Raw genomic sequence first — 20,815 nt, forward strand, 5'->3', positions numbered from 1 at the left:
CCCCCTCAGGCTGCCAGGGCCTGAGCTGATGCCCTACTTCCCAACGCCCCTCTCCCGGGATGAGAATTTCACTCCATGTCCATTGTGGGTTCCCTTCTCTAAAGAGCTATTATGACATCTAGATGCTCTTCAGATAGGTGAGAGCAAACATCTTTTATGTGCAGATAATCAACACAGGCATTCACACAAACTCAGAGAGAGAGACTTGCTGAGCCTCAGTTGCTTCACCTGGAAAATGGGCATCACGAAATTGACCTCAATTGACCACAGAGAGCCACTGGGAGAACTGATTCAGGCCATATGCTAGCACTCAGGAATGTGTGTCGTTCCTGAGAGGCTCTCTACCACCTCAGCTACAAAGGGAGGGGAAAGTGCCAAGTGGCTTATACAACTTGGAACCTTGTGGTTGGTTGATCTGCTGAGGTCTTGATAAAATGTAAGGGCCGGCCCGGTGGCACAGTGGTTAAGCATGCATGTTCCGCTTTGGCGGCCCAGGGGTTCACCAGTTTGGATCCCGGGTGTGGACATGGCACTGCGTGGCAAGCCATGCTGTGGTAGGCATCCCACATAGAAAGTAGAGGAAGATGGGCACGGATGTTAGCTCAGGGACGGTCTTCCTCAGCAAAAAGAGGAGGATTGGCAGCAGATGTTAGCTCAAGGCTAATCTTCCTCAAAAAAAAAAAAAGTAAGATGACCCTACCCCCCTGGACCCCCATTCCAAGCCCTTCTTCTCTCTAAAGCCAGTCCCATTACGTGTGCCCTGGGCCCCAAGCCCTGCCATTTTCTTGATGTATCCACCAATTATTCTCTTGTAGGTTCACCTTCTCCTATGTTACATTAAAGATTGCCCAAATTCTTCGCAGCTCCTCCCATGAAGAGATGGAGTCTATTCCCCTTCCCCTCGAATCGGGCTGGCCTGTGACTTGCTTTGACCTCTAGAATATGGCAGAAGTGACACTGTGGGACTTCCAAGACGAGGTCTTAAGATATCTGCAGCTTCTCCTTTGGAGGGCTTATAATACTCCCTCCTGGAATCCAGCTGTTAGACTGTGAGAAGCCCAGTCAAGGTGGAAAGGCTGCATGGAGGAGAACCAAGAACCTGGTCCACAACCCCAGCCGAGCTCCCTATCATCGGTCAGCACCAGCTGCTGGTCGTGTGATGGGCCATCTTGATGTTCCAGTCAAAACTTCAGGTGACGGCAGCCCAAGATAAACCAGCTAATCCCAGTCAATCCAAGAATTGTGGGAGAAAATCAATGGTTGTTGTTCTAAGGCACTGAGTTTTGGGTGGTTCGTTACACAGCAATAGACAACCAGAACACCCCTCTCTCCTGGCTGTTTCTCATCTGCACTTAAACACACCCAAGCCTCTCTCATCTAAAATCCTCCCTTGAGCCCATGTCCCTGGCCAGCTGCAGCCTTAGCTCACACCCCCATTCACAACCAAACTTGGATGCACAACAGAAGTGCATCCAAACCATCTCCCCTGCCCCCCAACTCCTCACAGCCAGCTCACTGGCTTAACTTCTCCCACTCCTCCACAGGGGTCATCTCAGGTCATCAGGGACTGGCCGTGCTGGGGTCCTGCAGGTTGTCTGACTTGACCCTTGGGCAGCATGCCTCCTGGTGTCCGCTGCCTCTCCTTTCACCACTCTGCCCCTCGGCTCCTCCACACACTCCTTGGTCTACACTTTTGTTCTCCATGCCATTTCCTTCACTCTCGCTTGTACACCTCTTTGCCCTTCTTGACTCCTGGTGTTCCTCAGGTCTCTGTGTGGAGCCCTCAGCCCTCCATACTCTTCGCTCATTTCCAGGCAAGCTCATCTACCTCCTCCTCCATGCCAATGCCTCCCAAATCTCGGGTGCAGCCAAGATTCCCTCTTAAGGCCAAAACAGCCAACTGCCTCCTGGACTTTCCATTCAGACATCTTGCAGACACTTTAACCTCAACACTTCCCATATTTACTCATCGTCTCTTACCTCCTGCTCCCCACTTAGTTGCTCCTCTTCCAGGGATTGGCACTACTATCTACTCAGTTGCCCAAGTTCCAAATCTGGGATCTAGTCTCATGTCTTATTTCGCCCCTCCCCCTCCTCACATAAGATCAGTCTCCAGATCCTGGAAAGTCTGCCTTGAAGTTGGTCTAAAATCCCTTCTCCCTGTTGCCCTTGCCCAGGTCACCACCATCCCTTACCTGAGGTACTTACAACATCCCCCACTGGTCTTCCTCCCTGGACTTATACACTCACTCCTTTCTCCACTTTCAAGTAGACAGACCCTAATTATATCACTTTGCAACTTAAAATCCTTCAATGGACCCCCACTGTCTTCAGAACAAAAGGAAAACTCTAAGACTTGTGGGTCCTCCCCGCTGGTCCTAGGATCACCTCTCCAGCCGCAAATCTGACCACTCCCCACATTCACACTGGGCTCACACAGGGGCCTTCACGCCGCTGTTCCTTCTGCCAGGCACACCCTTCCCTCCTCCACAGTCCAGCAAACACCACCTCTGTCAAGCCTTGACTTTCTCGGGGAAGCCTTGTCTGCCTCACCCACCCCATCCTGCTGCCTACTCCACTGAACCCTCAGCCTGTCCTCCCCATCTCCCACACTTACCTTGCCCTGCTGGTCTCTCCCCTTGCTCTGCTTTTCCTTTCTCCCAAGATGTTAACTGTTTGATGGGTTGTCTTCGCAGCTCAGTAGTCAGCTCTCGAGGGGGCAGGAACAGCTTATTGTGACCTAGTACAACAGTTATCATGGAGTAGATACTCAACAAACAGTCGCGAATTAATGAATGATAAATGAGTCTTGGGAAAATGTCATCTTTGCCTCCTCCAACCCCCGTCAGAGCCTTGCTTTAGCGGATTTGCAGAGGAGTCCCACATCCGCCTTCCAATCACCCGAATGGCCACTCAACACCCACTTATTCAGCATCTGTCATATGCCCAGGCCTGGGGTGGAAAAATGAATATCAAATGTATGGATTAACAAAACACCTCAGAAATAAAAATGATCAAACTGCAGACACACACAGCAACATGGCTGAATCTCAAAAGCAATATGCTAAGTAAAAAGACCCAGAAAACAGACTACACAGTGAATGATCTCACTTATATGATATTCTAGAAAAGGCAAAACTATAAGACACCCAAGGCATGTGTCACAAGGGAACAACTTAGGCAGAGTTGTCTTTTTAATTTTAATTTTTAATTTTTTTTTTTGAGGAAGATCAGCCCTGAGCTAACATCTGCTGCCAATCCTCCTCTTTTTGCTGAGGAAGACTGGCTCTGAGCTCACATCCATGCCCATTTTCCTCTACTTTCTATGTGGGACACCTGCCACAGCATGGCTTGATGAATGGTGTCATGTCTGTACCCGGGACCCGAACCGGCGGACCCTGGGTCGCCATAGTGGAACATACAAACTTAACTGCTGTGCCACCAGGCTGGCCCCCAGAGTTGTCTTTTTAAAACTAGCCTCCAAAGTAACTCAGTATCATTTCTACCACATTCTATTCATTAGAAGCAAGTCGCTAAAGCTGGCCCATATTGAAGGGGGGTTTATAGGCACGCTTTTGATGAGAAGAGTGTCAATGAATTTGATGATATGTTTTTAAACCATCATAGATACCACTTGACTGCCACGCAATGCCATGTCCACCAGGCCTGGCAGCCACACGCACTAATATGCAGTGTCTGCAGGCAATGGACTACGACAGACACCTGGATGGCCCAAAGGCAGCTCTTTTTCATTGTAAGAACATTATTACAGTAATGTTAAAAGAGTACTTTGGAAGAAAAGAAAATCACCCCTCATTGCTACTTATTCTCTATGTGACCATAAGTCATTTGCCCTCTCTGTGCCGCAGTTTCCTGATTTGTAAAATAGGCATAGTTATAGTTGCTACCACATAGTGTTATTGTGATATTAAATGAGATCATTGCGTAAAGTGTTCAGAAAAACACATGGCCCGTGGGAATTCCTAGTAACATTGTAGTCTTTCAAGAGCTGGCTGGAGGAGTAAATGAGACATCCATGGAAAGAGCTTAGAGCAGTACCTGCTTGGTACATGAAAACAAATCAATTACATGGTATTGTTGTTATAGTTATAACAATAATTACTAGCTATAGCCTCCTCAAGACCTTCAGGATAATGTGCAGACTCCTAGACTGCCACTCAAGGTCCTTTGCAAATACATTTCTGCCTCTCCCTCTGACTCACCTCTGACCCTCCCTGCACACACACTGCATATACAATCCCTGAACATGCCTCAAACTCAAACTTTTCCCTGTACAGCCCCTTCTCCTAAGATGCCCTCCTCCACAAGGCATCTACTCATCATGAAATGAACTTCTATTCATCATGAACGCTGCACAGAGAGCCAATGAGGTGCACTTCTAGCCTTGACAGAGCCACTGGTAATCAGACTAGCCCTCTCACCATAAAAAAAAAAAGAAAGAAAGAAAATGGAACCAACATAGAAACATCCATTTTCACACAGAAGCACAGGTCCATGCTTCCTCAGAGAAGGGAAACAGACAAGGTATGCTCTGTGATTGTCCCAGTTTTCTAACTGGAGACATGTTCCAGGCCACTGAACAAAGAAAGAGAATCCAAGTGGAGCACAGCAGTCTCACTGAGCTGATGAGACAGTGATTGCAGCATGGAGAGGTTCAGCCTGCTGGAAGTTGTGGGCAGAGTACCAGTAAGGAGGCAGCTAGGCAGAGAAAGCTCCAGAAGTCTCCATAGGGGTTCTCTTGAACCTTAGAATGAATCATAAGCTGTGCATGTTGAGGGTAAGACTTGATGGGGCCAGACAAAGAGTGACTATCAGAGAAAAAATTACTACCAGGGAGTTATGAGTTTAACAACTACCAAAGGTCACATAGAGATGTGAGACTTTGAGTTCCAACCCATCAGAGTAGAGAGGTGTCATTGATGAATTTAACAAAGGTTAAAAATAAGCCTCAAAAGGAGTAACTTGATCCAAAGTAAACTAACTACCTACCAAGCAATATTGTGAATACTCTTTAAAGAGTATTAACAAAAGCAAAACACTCAGCAATGGAACATCACAATGTCCAGCATTCAAACAAAAACTCCTAGACATGACAGAAAGTAAGAAAATGTAACCACAACTAGAAGAAAAATAATTCAATAGAAACAGACTTAGATGACAGAAATTATGGAAATAGCAGACAAAGATATTAAAATAATTATTATTAAAATATTCAAGAATTTAAAAGAAAATATAATGAAGAGATAAATGGAAACCATGAAAAAAAGAAACAGAACTTCTATAGCTTAAAAATACAATCTATGAAATTGATAGGAATTAATAGGAATAGGAAGGAATTAATAGGAGATAAGACACTATAGACAAAAGATACATAAGACCTAGCCCTGGGGGCCTAATGGTTAAAGTTCAGTGCTCTCTGCTCCAGCGGCTCAGGCTCGGTTCCCAGATGCAGAACCACATCATTGGTCTGTCAATAGCCATGCGGTGGTGGTGGCTCACGTAGAAGAACTAGAAGGACTTAGAACTAGAATATACAACTGCATACTGTGGCTTTGGAGAGGGAAAACAAAAAAAGAGGAAGATTGGCAACAGATGTTAGCTCAGGGTGAATCTTTCACACACACACAGGGCAAACTACTGCCTCAAAAATTGGAGAGACAGGCAGACAAGGTAGACGCAGAGAATCACAACTTACTTGAGCAGAAACTCATGGGCAGAAACCTCTGTGGGAACCAGAACCACGTTCTTTTTATCTAGTACATCAAATCTGGTTTTCCATGAAAAAATTACAAAGTATAATAAAAGGGATTAAAAAAAAGCAGTTTGAAGAAACAGAGGGAGCATTAGAACTAGACTCAGATATGGCAGGAATATTGGAATTATCAGACCAGGAGTTTAAAAAAACTATGATTAATATGCTAAGTTCTCTAATGGAAAAAGTAGGCAACATGCGAGAACAGATGGGTAATATAAACAGAGAGATAGAAATTCTAAAGCAGAATCAAAAAGAAATGCTAGACATGAAGAGCATTGAAACTGAAATGAAGAACGTCTCTCATGGTCTCATTAGTAGGCTGGAGATAGCTGAGGAAGGAATCTCTGCTCTTGAGGCAACCTCAATAGGAACTTCTCAAACAGAAAGGTAAAGAGAAAAAGACTGAAAAAAACAGAATATCCAAGAACTATAGGACAACTACAAACAGTGTAATACGTGTGTAATGGGAAGACCAGAGGGAGAAGAAATAAAGAAACAGAGGAAATATTTGAAGCAATAATGACTGAAAATTTCCAAAACTTAATGTCAGACACCAAACCACATATTCCAGGAAGCTCAGTGAACACTAAGAAGGAAAAAGCCAAAAAGCTACACCTAGGCATATCATAGTCACACTGCAAAATACCAGAGATAAAACATCTTGAAATAAACCAGAGTGTCGGTCGGGGGGGGAGGGGGACAACGATTACGTATAGAGGAGCAAGGGTAAGAATTACGTCAGACTCCTCAGAAAGCATTCGAGCAAGAAGGGGAGGAGCGAAATACTTAAAGTGTTGAGAGGGAAAAAAATCACCAACCTAGAATTCTATATCCTGCCAAATTACCCTTCAAAATTATAGGAGAAATAAAGACTTTCTCAGACAAACGAAAATTGAGGAAATTTGTTGCCAGTAGACTTGCCTTGCAAGAAATGCTAAAAAGAAGTTCTTCAGAGAGAAGAAAAATGATGTATGTCACAAATCAAATCTACATAAAGAAAGGAAGAGCATTAGAGGAGGAGTAGGTGAAGGTAAAAGAGAAACTTTCAACTTTTTATTCCCAATGATCTAACAGATAACAGTGTGTTCAAAATAATAGTAACAATGTATGTGATGATTATAACTTATGGATAGGTGCAACCAATGATAGCACTGCTGGGAGCTAAAATGATGCAAACACTTTGGAAAAGAGTTTGGTAGCTTCTTATACAGTAAAACATGTCCTTGCCAGACACTGAACTCTGATTCTCAGCATCGATCCAAGAAAAATGAAGAAATGTCCACCCAGATTTGCATGTGAGTGTTCATAGCAGCTTTACTCATAACATCTTAAAACTGGACGGGACATAAATGCATATCAACTGATGAACATATCAACTGATGAACAGATAAACTGTGTACGTCCATTTACCGGAATACTACTCAGCAAGAAAAAGGGCCAAAATACCAAAACATGGTGCAGGATGGATGGAGCTACACAAAAGAGCACATACTGTTATTCCATTTATAGGATGTTCTAGAACATGCAAAACTAATCTATAGTGATAGAAATCAAATCAATGTTTCCCAGCATGGGTGCAGGAAGAGGGACTGACTGGGAAAGGGCATGACGAAATTTCGCAGAGTGATGGAAATGTGTTTTGTTTTGAGTGTGGCAACGTTAATATCACTGTCTACATCTGTGAAAACCCATTGAACTGTACAGTTAAAATGTGTGCATTTTGTAAATTATTCCTCAATAAAATTGACTTTTTTTAAGAAAAGGAATGATTGGAGGAAAAAAGGAACGTAGTGATGGGAAGAGGAAAGGTGGAGCCTGGAGGCTGCAGGAGACCCTCTGAAGGGCTAGGGCATCAGTCTAAGCCACTCTCATGGGCTCCTGGGGCATCCTTTTCCTCCTTCCTTAGCAGAGGCAGCCCATGGAGTCAGCAAGACTGGGACTACAGGACCCAAAAACCTTATGCTTTTGTGGCTTTTCCTTTCAGTTCAATTCAGCAATTATTTATTGAGCACTTACTATATACCAGCTCCTATGTGCCAGGAGATTTAGTCACACTAATCTCTTAGAGACTCTGAAGTCAGACACCTGGATTCCAACCCTGGCTCATGACTGAATAGCTGGAGAATCTTGCCCTAGTTCCTCAGCTTGCCTCAGTTTCCTTCTCTGTACAGTAGACATAATAATCGTGTCTCCTCACAGGTGTATTGTAGGCATGAAATGAGGTGTTCTTGTCAAGCACCTGGCCAGAGTAAACTACGATGGTAGCAATGGCTGTAGTTGCCTTGTTTGCAGTCTCAGAAGCCCCCAGTCAGACGGCCAGGCTGAAAATCCTGTCTTCACCTCTCACTGGCTGTGGGCCTGGAGATGGCTACTCAGCCCCTCTGTGCCTCCATTTCCCATACAGTGGGCATCATATCGAGCCTCCCTCACAAGGTGGTTGAGGACTGAATGAGCTCACAGAAGCGACGCACTTGGCTCAGTGCCTGGCACATTGTAAATGCCTAGGGAATGCCGGCTAGTCTGACTCTTCATATGACCATTGTATTTTAGTACTACGGAAAACTGAAGCTCAGAGATGCCAGGCCAGTTGGGCGAGGTCACAGAGCAAGTCAGCCAGGACAAGAAGCCTGTCTCCTGGCCCACGTGAGAGCATGTCTGACCAGGAGGCTGGCTGATTTCCTATTTGTTTCCACCACACTGTATGAGGCCTCCTAGGCCTCCCTCCCCAAACACCCAGGAGCGAAAGGGAGGCTCCCAGAACCAGGAGTCCTGAAGCTGACCGCTGTGGCCTGACTAAGCAAAGCTCAAACTCCTACCTGTGGGGGCCCCAGGAAAACCAAGATGGAGCAGACGCTCCCAGAGGCCAGGATGCTGACCCCCTCCTGCCTACAGACAAGGGGTTTTACACTATCCTTCCAGCACAGACCAGGTGCCACCTCCTCCATGAAGCCATCCGTGACTGCACCCCCAGACTCGTAGGCCAGGAGGGGCTACAAAGAGACGTTGTATGATGGACTAAAAATAAAACATTTCACATCTGCCTGCTGGTGTGGGCTGGGGTTCAGCATCCCTGGAGACCTCCAGTTCCTCCTCCCACAGAGCCTGACAGCTGAAGCTGAGAGGAGGCCAAGGGAAAGGAGTCTGTCCTGGGCAAGAGCCTGGTGCTCCACGATGGTCTGGCCTCCATGATTCTTCTGGACCATGGTCTTGATCATGGTGCTCCCTTTCTCACTCACCTCAGGAGTTCCCTGTCACCTCAACCAATTTCCCCAACCTGGCTGAGGAAACTTCCTGAGGCCCTCGTTAAGCAGACAGAGGCCCCAGTCTCCTGCCTGACAGCCTTCAGATCCACCAGGCTCTCTCAGGGACTTCTCCAAGTTTCTCATTTGACAGCCAAGGCATCTGATGCTCACAGAGGCTAAGTGACTTGCCAGAGGTCACACGGCAGGAGGACTTGAAATTTGAATCCAGCTCTGGTGACATGGATACAGCTCATGCCCTATCCACAGAGAGCCCAGGACAGAAGCTTCAGGAAGGTGTGTCCTTGGCTAGAGAGAGCCTGGGTCCTCCTGCATGGGTGAGGAAAATGGCAGGTAAGGAAGGACGAGGTCGAACGGCAAGCTCTGAAGGCAGCACTGTGCCATGGGCAGAGCCCAGACCACGAATCCAGAGGCATGGGCCCCAGCTAGCCCCAGCTACCTTCGCTGAGCTCCAGCTGCCTCCTGTGGGAAATGGACACTGTAACCGCTGGCCTCACAGGCTCACGAAGGTGTGACTAGGCAGTGGGTGCTGCCAAGCCCGCTGGAGCTGGGTGCATAGCAGGTGTTGATCCCACGTCCCTCACCTTGGCACAGGATCCAGGGGCTCAGGGTTGTGGGTACAGCCTTCACTGGCCCCAAATCTACCATGGCCCCCAGGTGCAGCCCACGGTGGGCCTTCATGGGCCCAGTAAACAACTCCTCACCTCCCCCTCGCCAAAAGGAAACTTTTTAAAGCAACAGAAACAACATCTCTGCGATGAGATGTTGGTGATGAGAAAAGGAGCACCGCTTCAGAGAGGAATGGGCCACGGAGGGTGGGGGCGGAGGCCAGGCAGAGGCAGTCAGAGGAGGAGAGAAACTGAGATCTGATAAGCTCATCCGAGCTTGGGGAGCCAGCGAGACTCAGCCCCTCCTCAGCCCCCTGCAACCGCTCAGCTGGGGGGCGGGGGTCTGAGGTGGCCCTGGGGTGGCACTCAACCCTGCTGGAGCCCTCAGGCCACAGGGTTCCAAGGCTCAGTGAGGCTCCCCTCCCGTGGGGCAGGCCATTTCCTGGATGTGGGAATCAAGCAGAGGTTCAGAGGTTGGTGGTCCCTCTGTGCTGCTCTGCAGCTCACTCACCCATGGCCTTGGGCCAGTCCCTGCCCCAGGGGGCCTCGGCGTCCTCCTCCCCCCAAAGAAGGTGCTAACTGTCTATAGTGACAGCATCAGGACAGGATGCTGGCCTGGGCATCAGGAGGTTCAGAGTCATGGGCTCGCTGTGGGGCCCTGAGCAAGCGGTTTTAGCTAGGGTGACCAAGACTGTCCCAGCTTAGCACTGAAAGTCTGCATTCCAGGAAACCCCTGGGTCCTGGGAAAACTGTTGGTCACCCTTTAACCTTCTGGGCTGGGATTTCCTCTTCTGAGACTCCAAAGGTCTTTCCCAGCTCCCTGCATGGCCCTCTCCATGATGAAGGACTGGGCCTGCCATCCTGGACAGACTCTCCTGACTGGAGAGCCTCAACGTGAAGCTGGCCCAGGGAGCCAGGCGGCCCCGAGACAGGCACACAGCCTGAGCAGGCATCAGGAGCAAGAGGGGCAGCACAGGAGGAATCTTATAAGCAGAGAAGAGCATCGCCGCGGGGAACAGCTCAGGCAAAGGCTGAGAGGGCAGGCGGTGGAGCAAGCGTGAGCCCTGGGCTGGAGGGCAGGGCCCTCACTGGCCCTCAATGGCCCCACAGTTGAATTTCTAAATCTCCTGCCTCCACTTTCTGAATTTGGCTGCAGCCACTGCCAAATGATTTGCATGATAACAAACACATTAAAAAGAAAAATGTAACAGACAACAAAGGTTTGTCTGTTTTTTAATGTGAAGATGGGCTTTTCACAAAAATTAAAAGCCCCTAAGGGGGCTCTCAAAGTGGATGCCCACACACCTCTGTGCTTCCCTGACTCCCTGTGTAGCCCACCCCAGCAGAGGCAGATCACTCTAGAGATACCCAGTGGAGGCTGAGTGGAGAGGGTCCGCCTCCAACAGCCATGGCCTCACTAGCCCATCCTAGTTTCTTGTGCCCAAGAGACCTCACTTCCTAGCTGGGCTGCCCTGAACAAGACACTCACCCTCTCTGAGCCTCATTTACTTCATCTGCTAATGGAGGGCAATAAGATGTGCCTCTGGAGCATGTGCCAAGCTCAGGGGGTGAGGGCTTCCAGGAAGTCTAGCCATCACCTTTCTGACCCTCCTCTGGAAACTATAAACCCCTCAAAAGGCAGTGAGAGACGTGATAGGCCCCACTCTTACCTGCTGGGACCCAAAGCTACCCAGAACCCTCCATCGGGAGGAGGGGAGGGGCTGCAGGGGATGGGGGAAGGAGTACCAGAAGTAAATGCTGTCACCGTCACTGCAGCCACCTTAGCTGGCGCTTCCCCTCTCCTCAGGCATTTGCTAAGCACCTCCAGCCTCTCACTAGGCAAAGCCACGTGATTCACTCCCACATGCGCCCGTGCACACACATGCTGTGTGAGTTACATATCCCTGTACCTGCCTGTTCACTCTGTATTCTCAGTGACCCAGTCTGGAAGGTCTTGGTGCTCGCACGTTCTTAATCAGTAAACTGAGGCTCAGAGAGGCAGTGACTTGCCCATCATCCCACCGCATAAGGTGATGCAAGGATTGGGACTGGGTCTAACAAGAGGTGTGTTCTTTCCCCTGCATGCAAAGGTCCCAAAGCAAAAAGCCCTGGCAGGAAAGGGGTCCTGGGAGCCACCAAGGTTTCTGAGCAGAAGATGGAAGGATTGGGTGGGTCGTGGAAGGTAGAGTGAGGGCCCTGAGCCTGCAGATGGTCAGGCCAGCAAGGAGGCTATGATAAAGGTGCAGGCAGCTGGGGGAACAGAGGGGAGTGTGGTGCCCGGAGGCAGACCACCATGGCTCCAGAGCCTCTGTGCCTCAGAGGCGGGAAGAGGAGGCACAGAGGAGGAGCAGCTTGGGGGTGGAAGCACTCTGTACTCCACACTCAGTGCTGCTTTCCTTTCCTGCGGGCTGCCATGCAGTGGGCCTACTGGAGTCATTCCCCCACCTCCCCAGAGGGGAACCACGGGGCTGCGGCTCCCAGAGCCACTTGGCCCGTGCAGTGCAGGGCGAGCTGCTGCACACCAGGCTCCTGCACCCACTGATTTTTCCAGACTGATTCCCCATGCCAGATTGATGAACAATGTAATAAAGGGGGCAATCACATTATTCCTGAACGCATTTTAATAAAAATCAAATAAAAGCAATTACGTGTATTTTCAAGAGGATCACCTCTCCTCCTTTCCCTGAGGTAGGAAACAGAATGAATTCAGGAAATCATTAAAGTCAGAAACCTGAGCTGTGTGCCATCGCCGCGCTGGCGGCTGCCACACAAAGGCAGCAGGGAACCCCAGTCCCCAGTGGCAGCCCTGGCACCTTTCTCTAGCTCTTTGAATGGAAATTCCACCTATGGGTGAAGAAGGGTAATTAAGGGCCTGGAGAGACGCTTTGAATCCAGGCTGCCTTTGCCCATCCAGCATGAACTTCCCAGCTTCAAGGGATCTCAGACTCCCGGAGAAAGAGCTCTCCAACCTGGCAGCTCATGGACCTGTGGGGAGGACCAGTGCAGGGTTCGGAGATGGTCCCCAAAAGAGCATAGCTCTCCCCTCTGTGGGAGATGTGCACCCGTCAGGGCACCTGGAGGCCAGAACACTGGGTATTCCTCCCCTCCAGCATCCCCAAACAGGACGCACACCCTGTGATTTGCAAGGCCCTTCCCATCTGATTGGTCATTCCAGCTGCATGTGACCTTCAGATTGGTGTGCTCATTTAGGGCTGAGGATGCTGAGCCAGAGGGTGCCAGTAACACACCCAAGGTCACCCAGCTGGTGGGGCAGTGCCAGGACTGGAGCTCAGTTCTCCTCAAGGCAGGCCCAGCTCCTGTGGTTCAGGTGGTCTGGACACAACACAGCTTGGCCTTGCATGGGCACTTACAAGAACAAGCACTGACCACCCTAGCTGCCATTTCCTGGGCACTGGCCAGAGTCACCATCTGCAAACACCATGAAGTGAGTGTGTTCATCCTCTTGGTACAGGTTCAGGACTGAGCTTCAGCGAGGTGAAGTGACCTGCCCACAGCCCCACAGCTGGAAGCGAGAAATCCTGGATTTGCCCAGTGCCATCAGAGTCCAGAGCCAAAGATTCTGATTGCCAAGCCACATTGCCATCCTTATCACAGGAAAGAAGCCTTTGCTCAGGGCCTTGTGGGTTGCATTTGGGTGCTGGGGAAGGAAAGACAGTGATCTTCCCTCACCCGGCCCCCATATTCACGCTGGATAACATCACCCTCCCACCGGAAGGCTAGGCTCATGACGCTCCAGAAGAAGCACCTAATCACCACTAAGATCATCACCCTCAGCCACCAGGGTTTCTGGTGCTCAGATGGAGGCAAGCAGCAAAACTGGCAGCCATAGGTCCCCTTTTAGGGCAGTCTGAGTTAAAGGAGAAAACCTGGCAGGGAGGCAGAGGGCCAAAATTGGCTGTGTCTAACCCTAGGCAACTCCCAACACCCTCACATGTGTATGTGTGCACGTGTGTATTATTTGTGCGTGCATATGCATGCATCTGTGCATGTGTGTGTGTGAGTGTCAGGTGGAGGGGTGCCCAGTCCCCAGTTCAGACATTTGGTGCTGTCCCACACTGCCCCGTCTGACTCAGCTCAGAGTTACCCTTAATCCCTGCTGCTGCTCACAGCTATGGTGCCCTCCTACAGGATACTCGGTGAAATATCACCCAAAAAGTGCCATTTCCATCAGGGGGAAAGGAGAGTGAGGGGGAGGATTCTAGGTGGCCACTTGCAATGCCAGTTTTCCCTTGGGTTTGTGTCAGGCCCTGTACCATTTGGCACCCAGGACCAAGAATTGAGCCCTGGGGACAGGGCCTCTGGTCTCATCCTCCCGTCTCCAGTGGTGCCCCTCTCTGGCCTCTGGACCTCAGGGGCCTCATAAGGGAAGTGGAGGCAGTGGCACTTGCCTTTTAGGGCTACTGCACGGGGGCAGGGGGAGCAGGACAGGAAGACGGTGTGTGAACCCTCTGTCATTCCTGTCGCCTCATGGACCAGCTGCCCGCTACACTCTTCTGCCCAACCCCTCAGGTCTTGCACACTGCAAGCCCTCTATAAACATGTGCTCTATGATGCTCAGAGAGAAGACAGGCTTGTCCAGGAGCGGGAGTTGAATGTAGGAAAAGGAAGCGCCCCTGCATGTTCCACAGAACCTGTGAACTTGGGCCATGTGTTTGCACATGCACGTGTAAGCACTGTGTGGAGGTGCGCACTCCTGTGACCTCACTCACCCACTGGCCTGCACACGTGTCTTGCACACACACATCAACACAGCAGATGAGTAAAACGTAGCTCCAAGCCCCAGAGTCTCCTCCTAGCCCTGCCTCCAAATTCCCTGTCCAGACAGGTCTTGGAGCAACCTGGCTAGGACCTTGGGGTTGGTTCCACATGATGTCCATCTGCTGTAACCTTCATCCAGAGTCTATCTCGGTCACTCTGGGAGCATCTGCCTGGCTCTGGCACCAGGCTGTGCCTGGGATCAGGGGACAGAGACTGCTCTTGGTAGCTACTACAACATCTGCCCTGGGATAAGGGCTGACGGAGGGATGTCCAAGGACTCTGACAGGGTAGAAGAGGGCACATCACCTCTGCTGGGGGTGAGGGGATGGGAGTTGCAGGGAAGGCCTCCAATAAACAACACCTTGGAGCTGGACCTAGAAGAAGGAGCTGGGTTTCCCAAGCAGACCAGATGGGAAGGGCATTCCAGGTGGAGGGAACAGCTTATGCAAAGGCATGGCGACATGGCCCTGCCTCTGCTGGCTATACCAGGAAGAAGTGTCCTTTTCAGAGGCCTGTCTAGACTGAGAGGGCAAAACAGGGCACCACACTGCCAATAAGCTCTGAGCATGGTCAGCAGTGCAGAAGGCAGCCCTGAAGGGAGGGGGCACGTGGGAATGTGAGTGGCTCCTCAAAGCTCCTCTTTCCCTTGAAAGAAGGCACCTCCCCTGGGAATGCAGCATGTAATTCAGTGTCTCAGGAGTGTGGTTAGCCCCGGGCTCGCCCCTCCCACCCCCCCCCCACCCCCCGCCCCACTGGGTGCTAAAGGCATTTGTTAAAAAGAGGAAGGGTGAAATGAAGGGACCTTGCAAAGGTAGTGGTTCCCTCTGGGAGGTGAGGGGCCAGGAAGGGCAGAGCTTTGCCCGCATCCTCAATGCTCTAGTTCTGAAGTACAGTGGTCATGCGCGTTCGTTTTAATGTGTTTCATAGCTTACAAACAGTCTTTTATATAAGTTTTAACTGTGTTTATGCCCAAGTTTATGGGGCTGTTTCAAGTCCAGATTGGTTGAGATGCCTCTATATGATTACCTGAGCTTGGCATCCTCACAGGTGCCCCATCCCCTTCTCTGGGGAAGTGTAGGGGCCTAGAATGTGGTCCCAGTTCCACTGGGTCCATAGAACATTCCAGTCATTTCCACAACAAGGCCAGGTGCAGCTAGGAAGGTAGGGGATGAACGTCCAGCCAACTTCCTGTATGGGCTTGTGCACGTCCCTTCTCCTCTCTGGATCTCAATGTCCCCTCTGTACAGTGAGGGCTCTGGCCAGCCTGGGTCCTGGGTTTGAATCCAGACTTCACCACCACAGCACAATTACATGGAGCAGTGCTCCTACTTGTAAAGTAGGACCATAACAGAGTTGCTATGAGGACTGAATGAGGTCATTCCTGGCGTGTAGTGAATACTCCATAAATATTGGTTTTTTAAAAAATTGACAGAACAAAGACCCTCAGTGGAAACAGGGTGAGATTGGAGGTGGGAAGATTGTGCTCAGGGTCTGGACCCACCACTCACCGGCCCTGAAGCTCTGGAGTCCCAGGCTTCACTCTGCTCCTGAGTAAAAGCGGAACCCCAGGGCCCCCTTGGAGAGGAGAGAAAATGAGAAAGTTCTGGAAAGGAGAGTGCATTGTAAATGCCAGGGCCAGTGACAGAGCTCTAATCCCCAAGACCCTCCCCCAGGGTAGAAACCCCCATCTGCCACACAGGGGATATGCCCAGGCCTCACCCAGGGCAGCCCTCAACTCAGGCCAGGCCAGCGCCTGCTCCTGCTCCTGCTCAGAGTTAGGGGCCTGAGCTGGATCAAAGGCGGAGGGAATTAGCATCACAGAGCGCCCGGGGTAGGGAGGCCAGGCCAGGATTAATTCACTCTCCTCTTCCTGCTGTTCCTTCCACTCTGCAGCCGCTGGGGTTGGGGGAAGGGTAACTACCCGCCCTCAAGTCCCTTTCACACTCCTGAGGCTTGGTTCTCACTGCGGGAGGCAGAACAGGGGCGATGATTTGGGCGGGACCTGAAGTAAAGAGTGGATGCAGTGTGCACACATTCTGGAGCCATCTGCTTGAATGAACAAGAATGAAGATGCTTGGGCCGGAGGGACAGCCTCAGAGGCTGGAGCCTGGACATAGTGCATGCGGGATGCTATGTGAATTCACAGATCCCACCACGTCATTTCAGGGACACAGGAACGTGTGTGTGTGTGAGATAGAGAGAGAGAGATCTATGAGTGTGTAAGGGACTGGGACACTCACATGTGTATCTGTCAGTTGGTGTGGCCATGTGAGTGTGAGTGCATCCACAAGGTCTGAAGGCCCACTCGTGCTGTGTGTGTGTGTGTGTGTGTATCTGTGGCAAGGTGGCACAGTGCCTGCACATGTGTCTGTGAATCTATGATGGTGAGGCTCATGTGTGAGTGTCTATGGAGTCTGGGTGACCATGGTGTCAAATGTGCGGACATATAGGCACATGTGTGGACAGAGGAGCTGCGTGAGAACTTTGAAATGAGCAGAAGAGAAAAGTGGGCTCAGAATCGTAGTCTTTCTCACAGGGAAACAGCCACAAGGGGTCCAGACAACCATCTTGCAGGCAGGCCCTGCTTCCAGACTCCACAGGCTGTCTCCAACACTCAAGCTTCACCTTGCCTGTCATAGAACTGCAATAACCTTTCTGTGCCTCAGTTTCCTGACTTAAAACAAGGGTAATCATAGTGTGCTTGTGAGAATTAAATTAGGTAATAAGGGAAGCATTTAAAAGAGCCCTTGGCACGCAATGAATGCTCTCAAAGGATTGTTAGTACAATTAGTGCTACCTGGAAGGGGTATGGTGGGGGTGGCTGGAGAAACAGGGGCAGCTCAGAGCCTGCCAGGAGCCGTCCTTGCAGAAGCCTCGGACTCAGATTGCTTTTAAGCCAGTAGAGCTGGGCAGCCTTTGGCAGTGCCAGAAAATGGAGCATGTGGTATGGAAGAATCACGAGGCACAACCTGAGCCAGCTTGGCAGGCTTGGCACTCACTGACCATGCATGTGAAGCTCCTCCCACCCCTCCCCTTCAGCTGCCCATCCCCCCAAGTACCTCCCACCCACTTCCTGCCCCACGAGTGTCAGGCACATCCCCACTAACAGCGCTGTTTCATCCTTCAACTGGCTGGCAAGGTCCATGCTTCATGCCCATTCTGCATGGGGAAGTTGAGGCTCAGAGAAATGGAGCGATATGACCAAGAGGCAGAGCTGGATTCAGGAACCAGGACTCTGGTATCTCAGAGTAGCTTATAGAAAAGAAAAATGCCGAGCTGGCCCCTAGGACAGCCCACTTGGTTCTCAGCTCTTCAGGGTCTGTACTGGCTTTCAAAGCCCATGAAACAGTTCCCTCACCCATTCCTGAATCACAGACTGGGCAACTGACAGTCCTCCCCACATTCACCACCCACCAGAGTGCAGGAAAATATCTAGCCTGACACCTAAATCAACCCGTAATATACCTCTCCCACCTCAATACCTTTGCTCCTGCTCTTCTCTTGGCCTTGTCCACCCCTGTCCAAATCCTCCTCATTTGTCCAGGCCTACCGCAAATGCCACCTCTTCCATGAAGCCTTCTCTCATTGCCTTGTCCATTAGTGGCCTGTGGGTGCCCTGCCCTCCAGGGACCTAGAAACATTCCTCTCTTCAGCACTAACCACTTTACCTGTTGGAAGGTCCTAGAGGCAGACCAGGAGCTTCTCTGTACACCTCCACCGCCACCCCACAGGTCAGGGCAACGATGTCCACAGGCTGGGGTGCACCGTGGGCCACCCCCCACCAGCTCCTATATAAGCCGCTCCAAGCTCTTGTACCGTGATCACATAACATAGCATCTAACAGTGAAGGCTAGGGAGGAGATTCTCCTGGATTCAAATCTCAGCTTTCCCACTCACTAGCTGTGTGACCTTGGGTTTGTTATCTGACCTCTGTGCCTCGGATTGTTCATCTCTTTGAGGGAATAATAGTTCCAATGCCACAAGGTTGTGTGAGAACGAAATGAGTTAACATATGCAAGTTCTTAGAACAACATCCTGCTCACAGTAATTGCTACATGAGTCTTTGTCATTGTTGTTAATATTTATACTGTTATTGTTATCACCAGGAGAATGCAGAGACGCACTGCGCACAATCTCTGTCCCTAGGAGGATGGGGGTCCAGATGGGAACAGGAAAGGGGGTTTACATTTCTAACCTCATTTAATGGTCAAACCACCTTGGAAGTAGTTATCACCAGCCCCACTTTACAGATAAGGAGACTGAGGCTACAAAGAGTGGTGTGAGCTCCCAGAGGGCTCACAGACCTGAGTGGCAGGGCTGGGATTCAGGGCCAGGTCGTGGGGCTCCAAAGTCCATGCTCTTTCGACAAGCCCGCGCTGCCTCTTAGTCTGGCAGTGAGATAAGCCGTGTACACAAATAGCTGTAATCCGAGGGAGAAAGTGATAAGTGCCAAGCGGAGCGATAAGGTTCCAGGGCGGGCCGGGACCTGCCTGCCTTTGGAGGGGAAGGGTCAGAGGTCAGGGCAGGCTTCGGAGAGTGGGTGACATCTGAGTACAGCCTCAAGGGTGGTCAGGCTGAGCAAGGAGACTTTCTACTTGGAGCGGCCAGTGTGAGCAAAGACACGGGTCTCTGTGTCCACGGCACCTGGCACAGGGCCTGACGTATCACGGAGTCCAGATAAATATCTGTGGAACGGAGGGAAGGAGGGAAGACAAGGAAGGCAGGGAGGGAGGGTGGATGTCCCCTGACCCCACTTGGCCCAGGAACTTGCCCTCTCACAGGAGGACAGGGCCATTCCTCCAGTCCTCTGAAGAGCTTCAGGGGCCAAGGGTCCCCTGTCAGATGACAGCCCAGAGAAACAGCTCAGGACTTCCAGGCCAGAGTTCCTGACAATTAGATGTTTTGCTCAATACCAGGAAGAACCTCCCAACGCGTAAAGCTGGACAGGGCTTCTCTGTGGGGTGGGGCAGAGGTGTGTTTGAGCCGGCTTGGACTGGCTCACAAGAACCTATTGTTAAATTTTCAGGAACTGTGTTAGCTGGTTGTTAAGTCGGCAGCTTGAAATTGGCCATGGTGGGAGTATTTACACCATGGAAATCAGCAAATTCTACAAATCAGCTTTTCCCCACTTTGGAGAGCCAGATGTTAAACACTTACGAGCATACCATGGAGCAGTGTCTGCTATGTGAGGGAGCAAGCTCCCCATTCCCAGAAGGACGCAAGCAGAGATAGTCACCTCCTGGGAAGAATGAGGCCAAGAGGCTCTTGCTTAGTGAGGGGCTCAGATTAGATGACCTCAGAAGCCCCCTTCTGGCTCTGAGAGCCTATGAAAAGTTAGGTTTAAGAAAAAACTAATCAGGGTAATTATTCATGCCAGGAAATCATTAACCACTTGACTCAGGCCAGGAACAGGGCAGGGAGGAAATGTGTGAGGAGCCACATGCTTGCAGATTTCACAGGGGGAAACCTCACCCATCGTCACATAGGGAGTTAGGGGCAACACTGGGACTAGAATTTGTGTGTCCAGCCCCCCAGCCAGGGCTCCTTCCAGGGCATATGGTCTGGGCTGGTGGGGACAGGGAGGTCTTCCTGCACAGTTTGTTTGTTGTCTGTCTCCTCCACCAGAATATAAGCATGGATCTAGTTTTGCTCATTGTTGGAGTCCCAGTGCCTCGTCTCGTGCCTGGCACATTGCAAGTATTCAATAAATATTTGTTGAATGAATCAATATGTCTGGGATCCTGTCTCCTGGCAGCATTTGGAAAGCTGGGAATGCCATCCTCTGAGAGCATTACCACTCAGGTGATGCTCTGAATGCTCGGGTAAGCAGGAGCTCCCCACTCCTGCTTAGTGACATGGAATCAAGAGACCAGGGTCCAAGTACCAACCCTGCCCCTCCCTGTATGCCCTCGGCCAAGCCACTGGGCCTCTTGAACCCTCAGTTTATTCCTCTGCCAAGTAGGGTATGCAATCTCTGCCTGTCTTGTGAGGCTGCTGTGGTACTCAGATAAGACAAAGTGCTCTTTACAAACTCTAAAGTGCTGTCCTCATAGGAGGAAGGGGGGAGCTCAGAAAGCTGGCTTTGATGGCCAGGCCAAGCCCAAAGATTCCCGGTGGAGACTAGATGGTGGCCAAGCTACTGCTCCCTTAGGGCTGATGCTTGGGGTCATCGGGGCCAGACCAGATCAGGGGGTGGGGTAGAGAGTGGGAGTGTTGCAAAACAGAGCTCAAGATTCTAAAGGGGCAGGAGGGGAGAATGGAAGGAAGACAGCAAGGCAGAGTTTGGGGAGTCCCTTTCCTCTTAAGACCGAGTCTCTTGGAGCAGAGAGGGCAGGGGAACCAGTGACTTAACAAAGCATTTTTGTGTCTCTGCAGAGCTATTTGCTGCCACC

At 50.5% G+C, this 20,815-nt stretch overlaps 1 long non-coding RNA gene across 1 annotated transcript in view; it reads right to left on the reverse strand.

Moving 5' to 3' along the window:
- Nucleotides 1-20,815, reverse strand: part of LOC102150514 (uncharacterized) — a 126,358-nt gene that overhangs the window by 100,013 nt on the left and 5,530 nt on the right. The window contains exon 2 of the long non-coding RNA XR_001378867.3: nt 2,618-2,740. This is a non-coding gene — a long non-coding RNA (uncharacterized lncRNA). The remainder of the gene's footprint in view (nt 1-2,617; nt 2,741-20,815) is intronic.

Source organism: Equus caballus, chromosome 1 (genome assembly GCF_041296265.1).
Source record: "Equus caballus isolate H_3958 breed thoroughbred chromosome 1, TB-T2T, whole genome shotgun sequence".
NCBI classification, from domain to species: domain Eukaryota; kingdom Metazoa; phylum Chordata; class Mammalia; order Perissodactyla; family Equidae; genus Equus; species Equus caballus.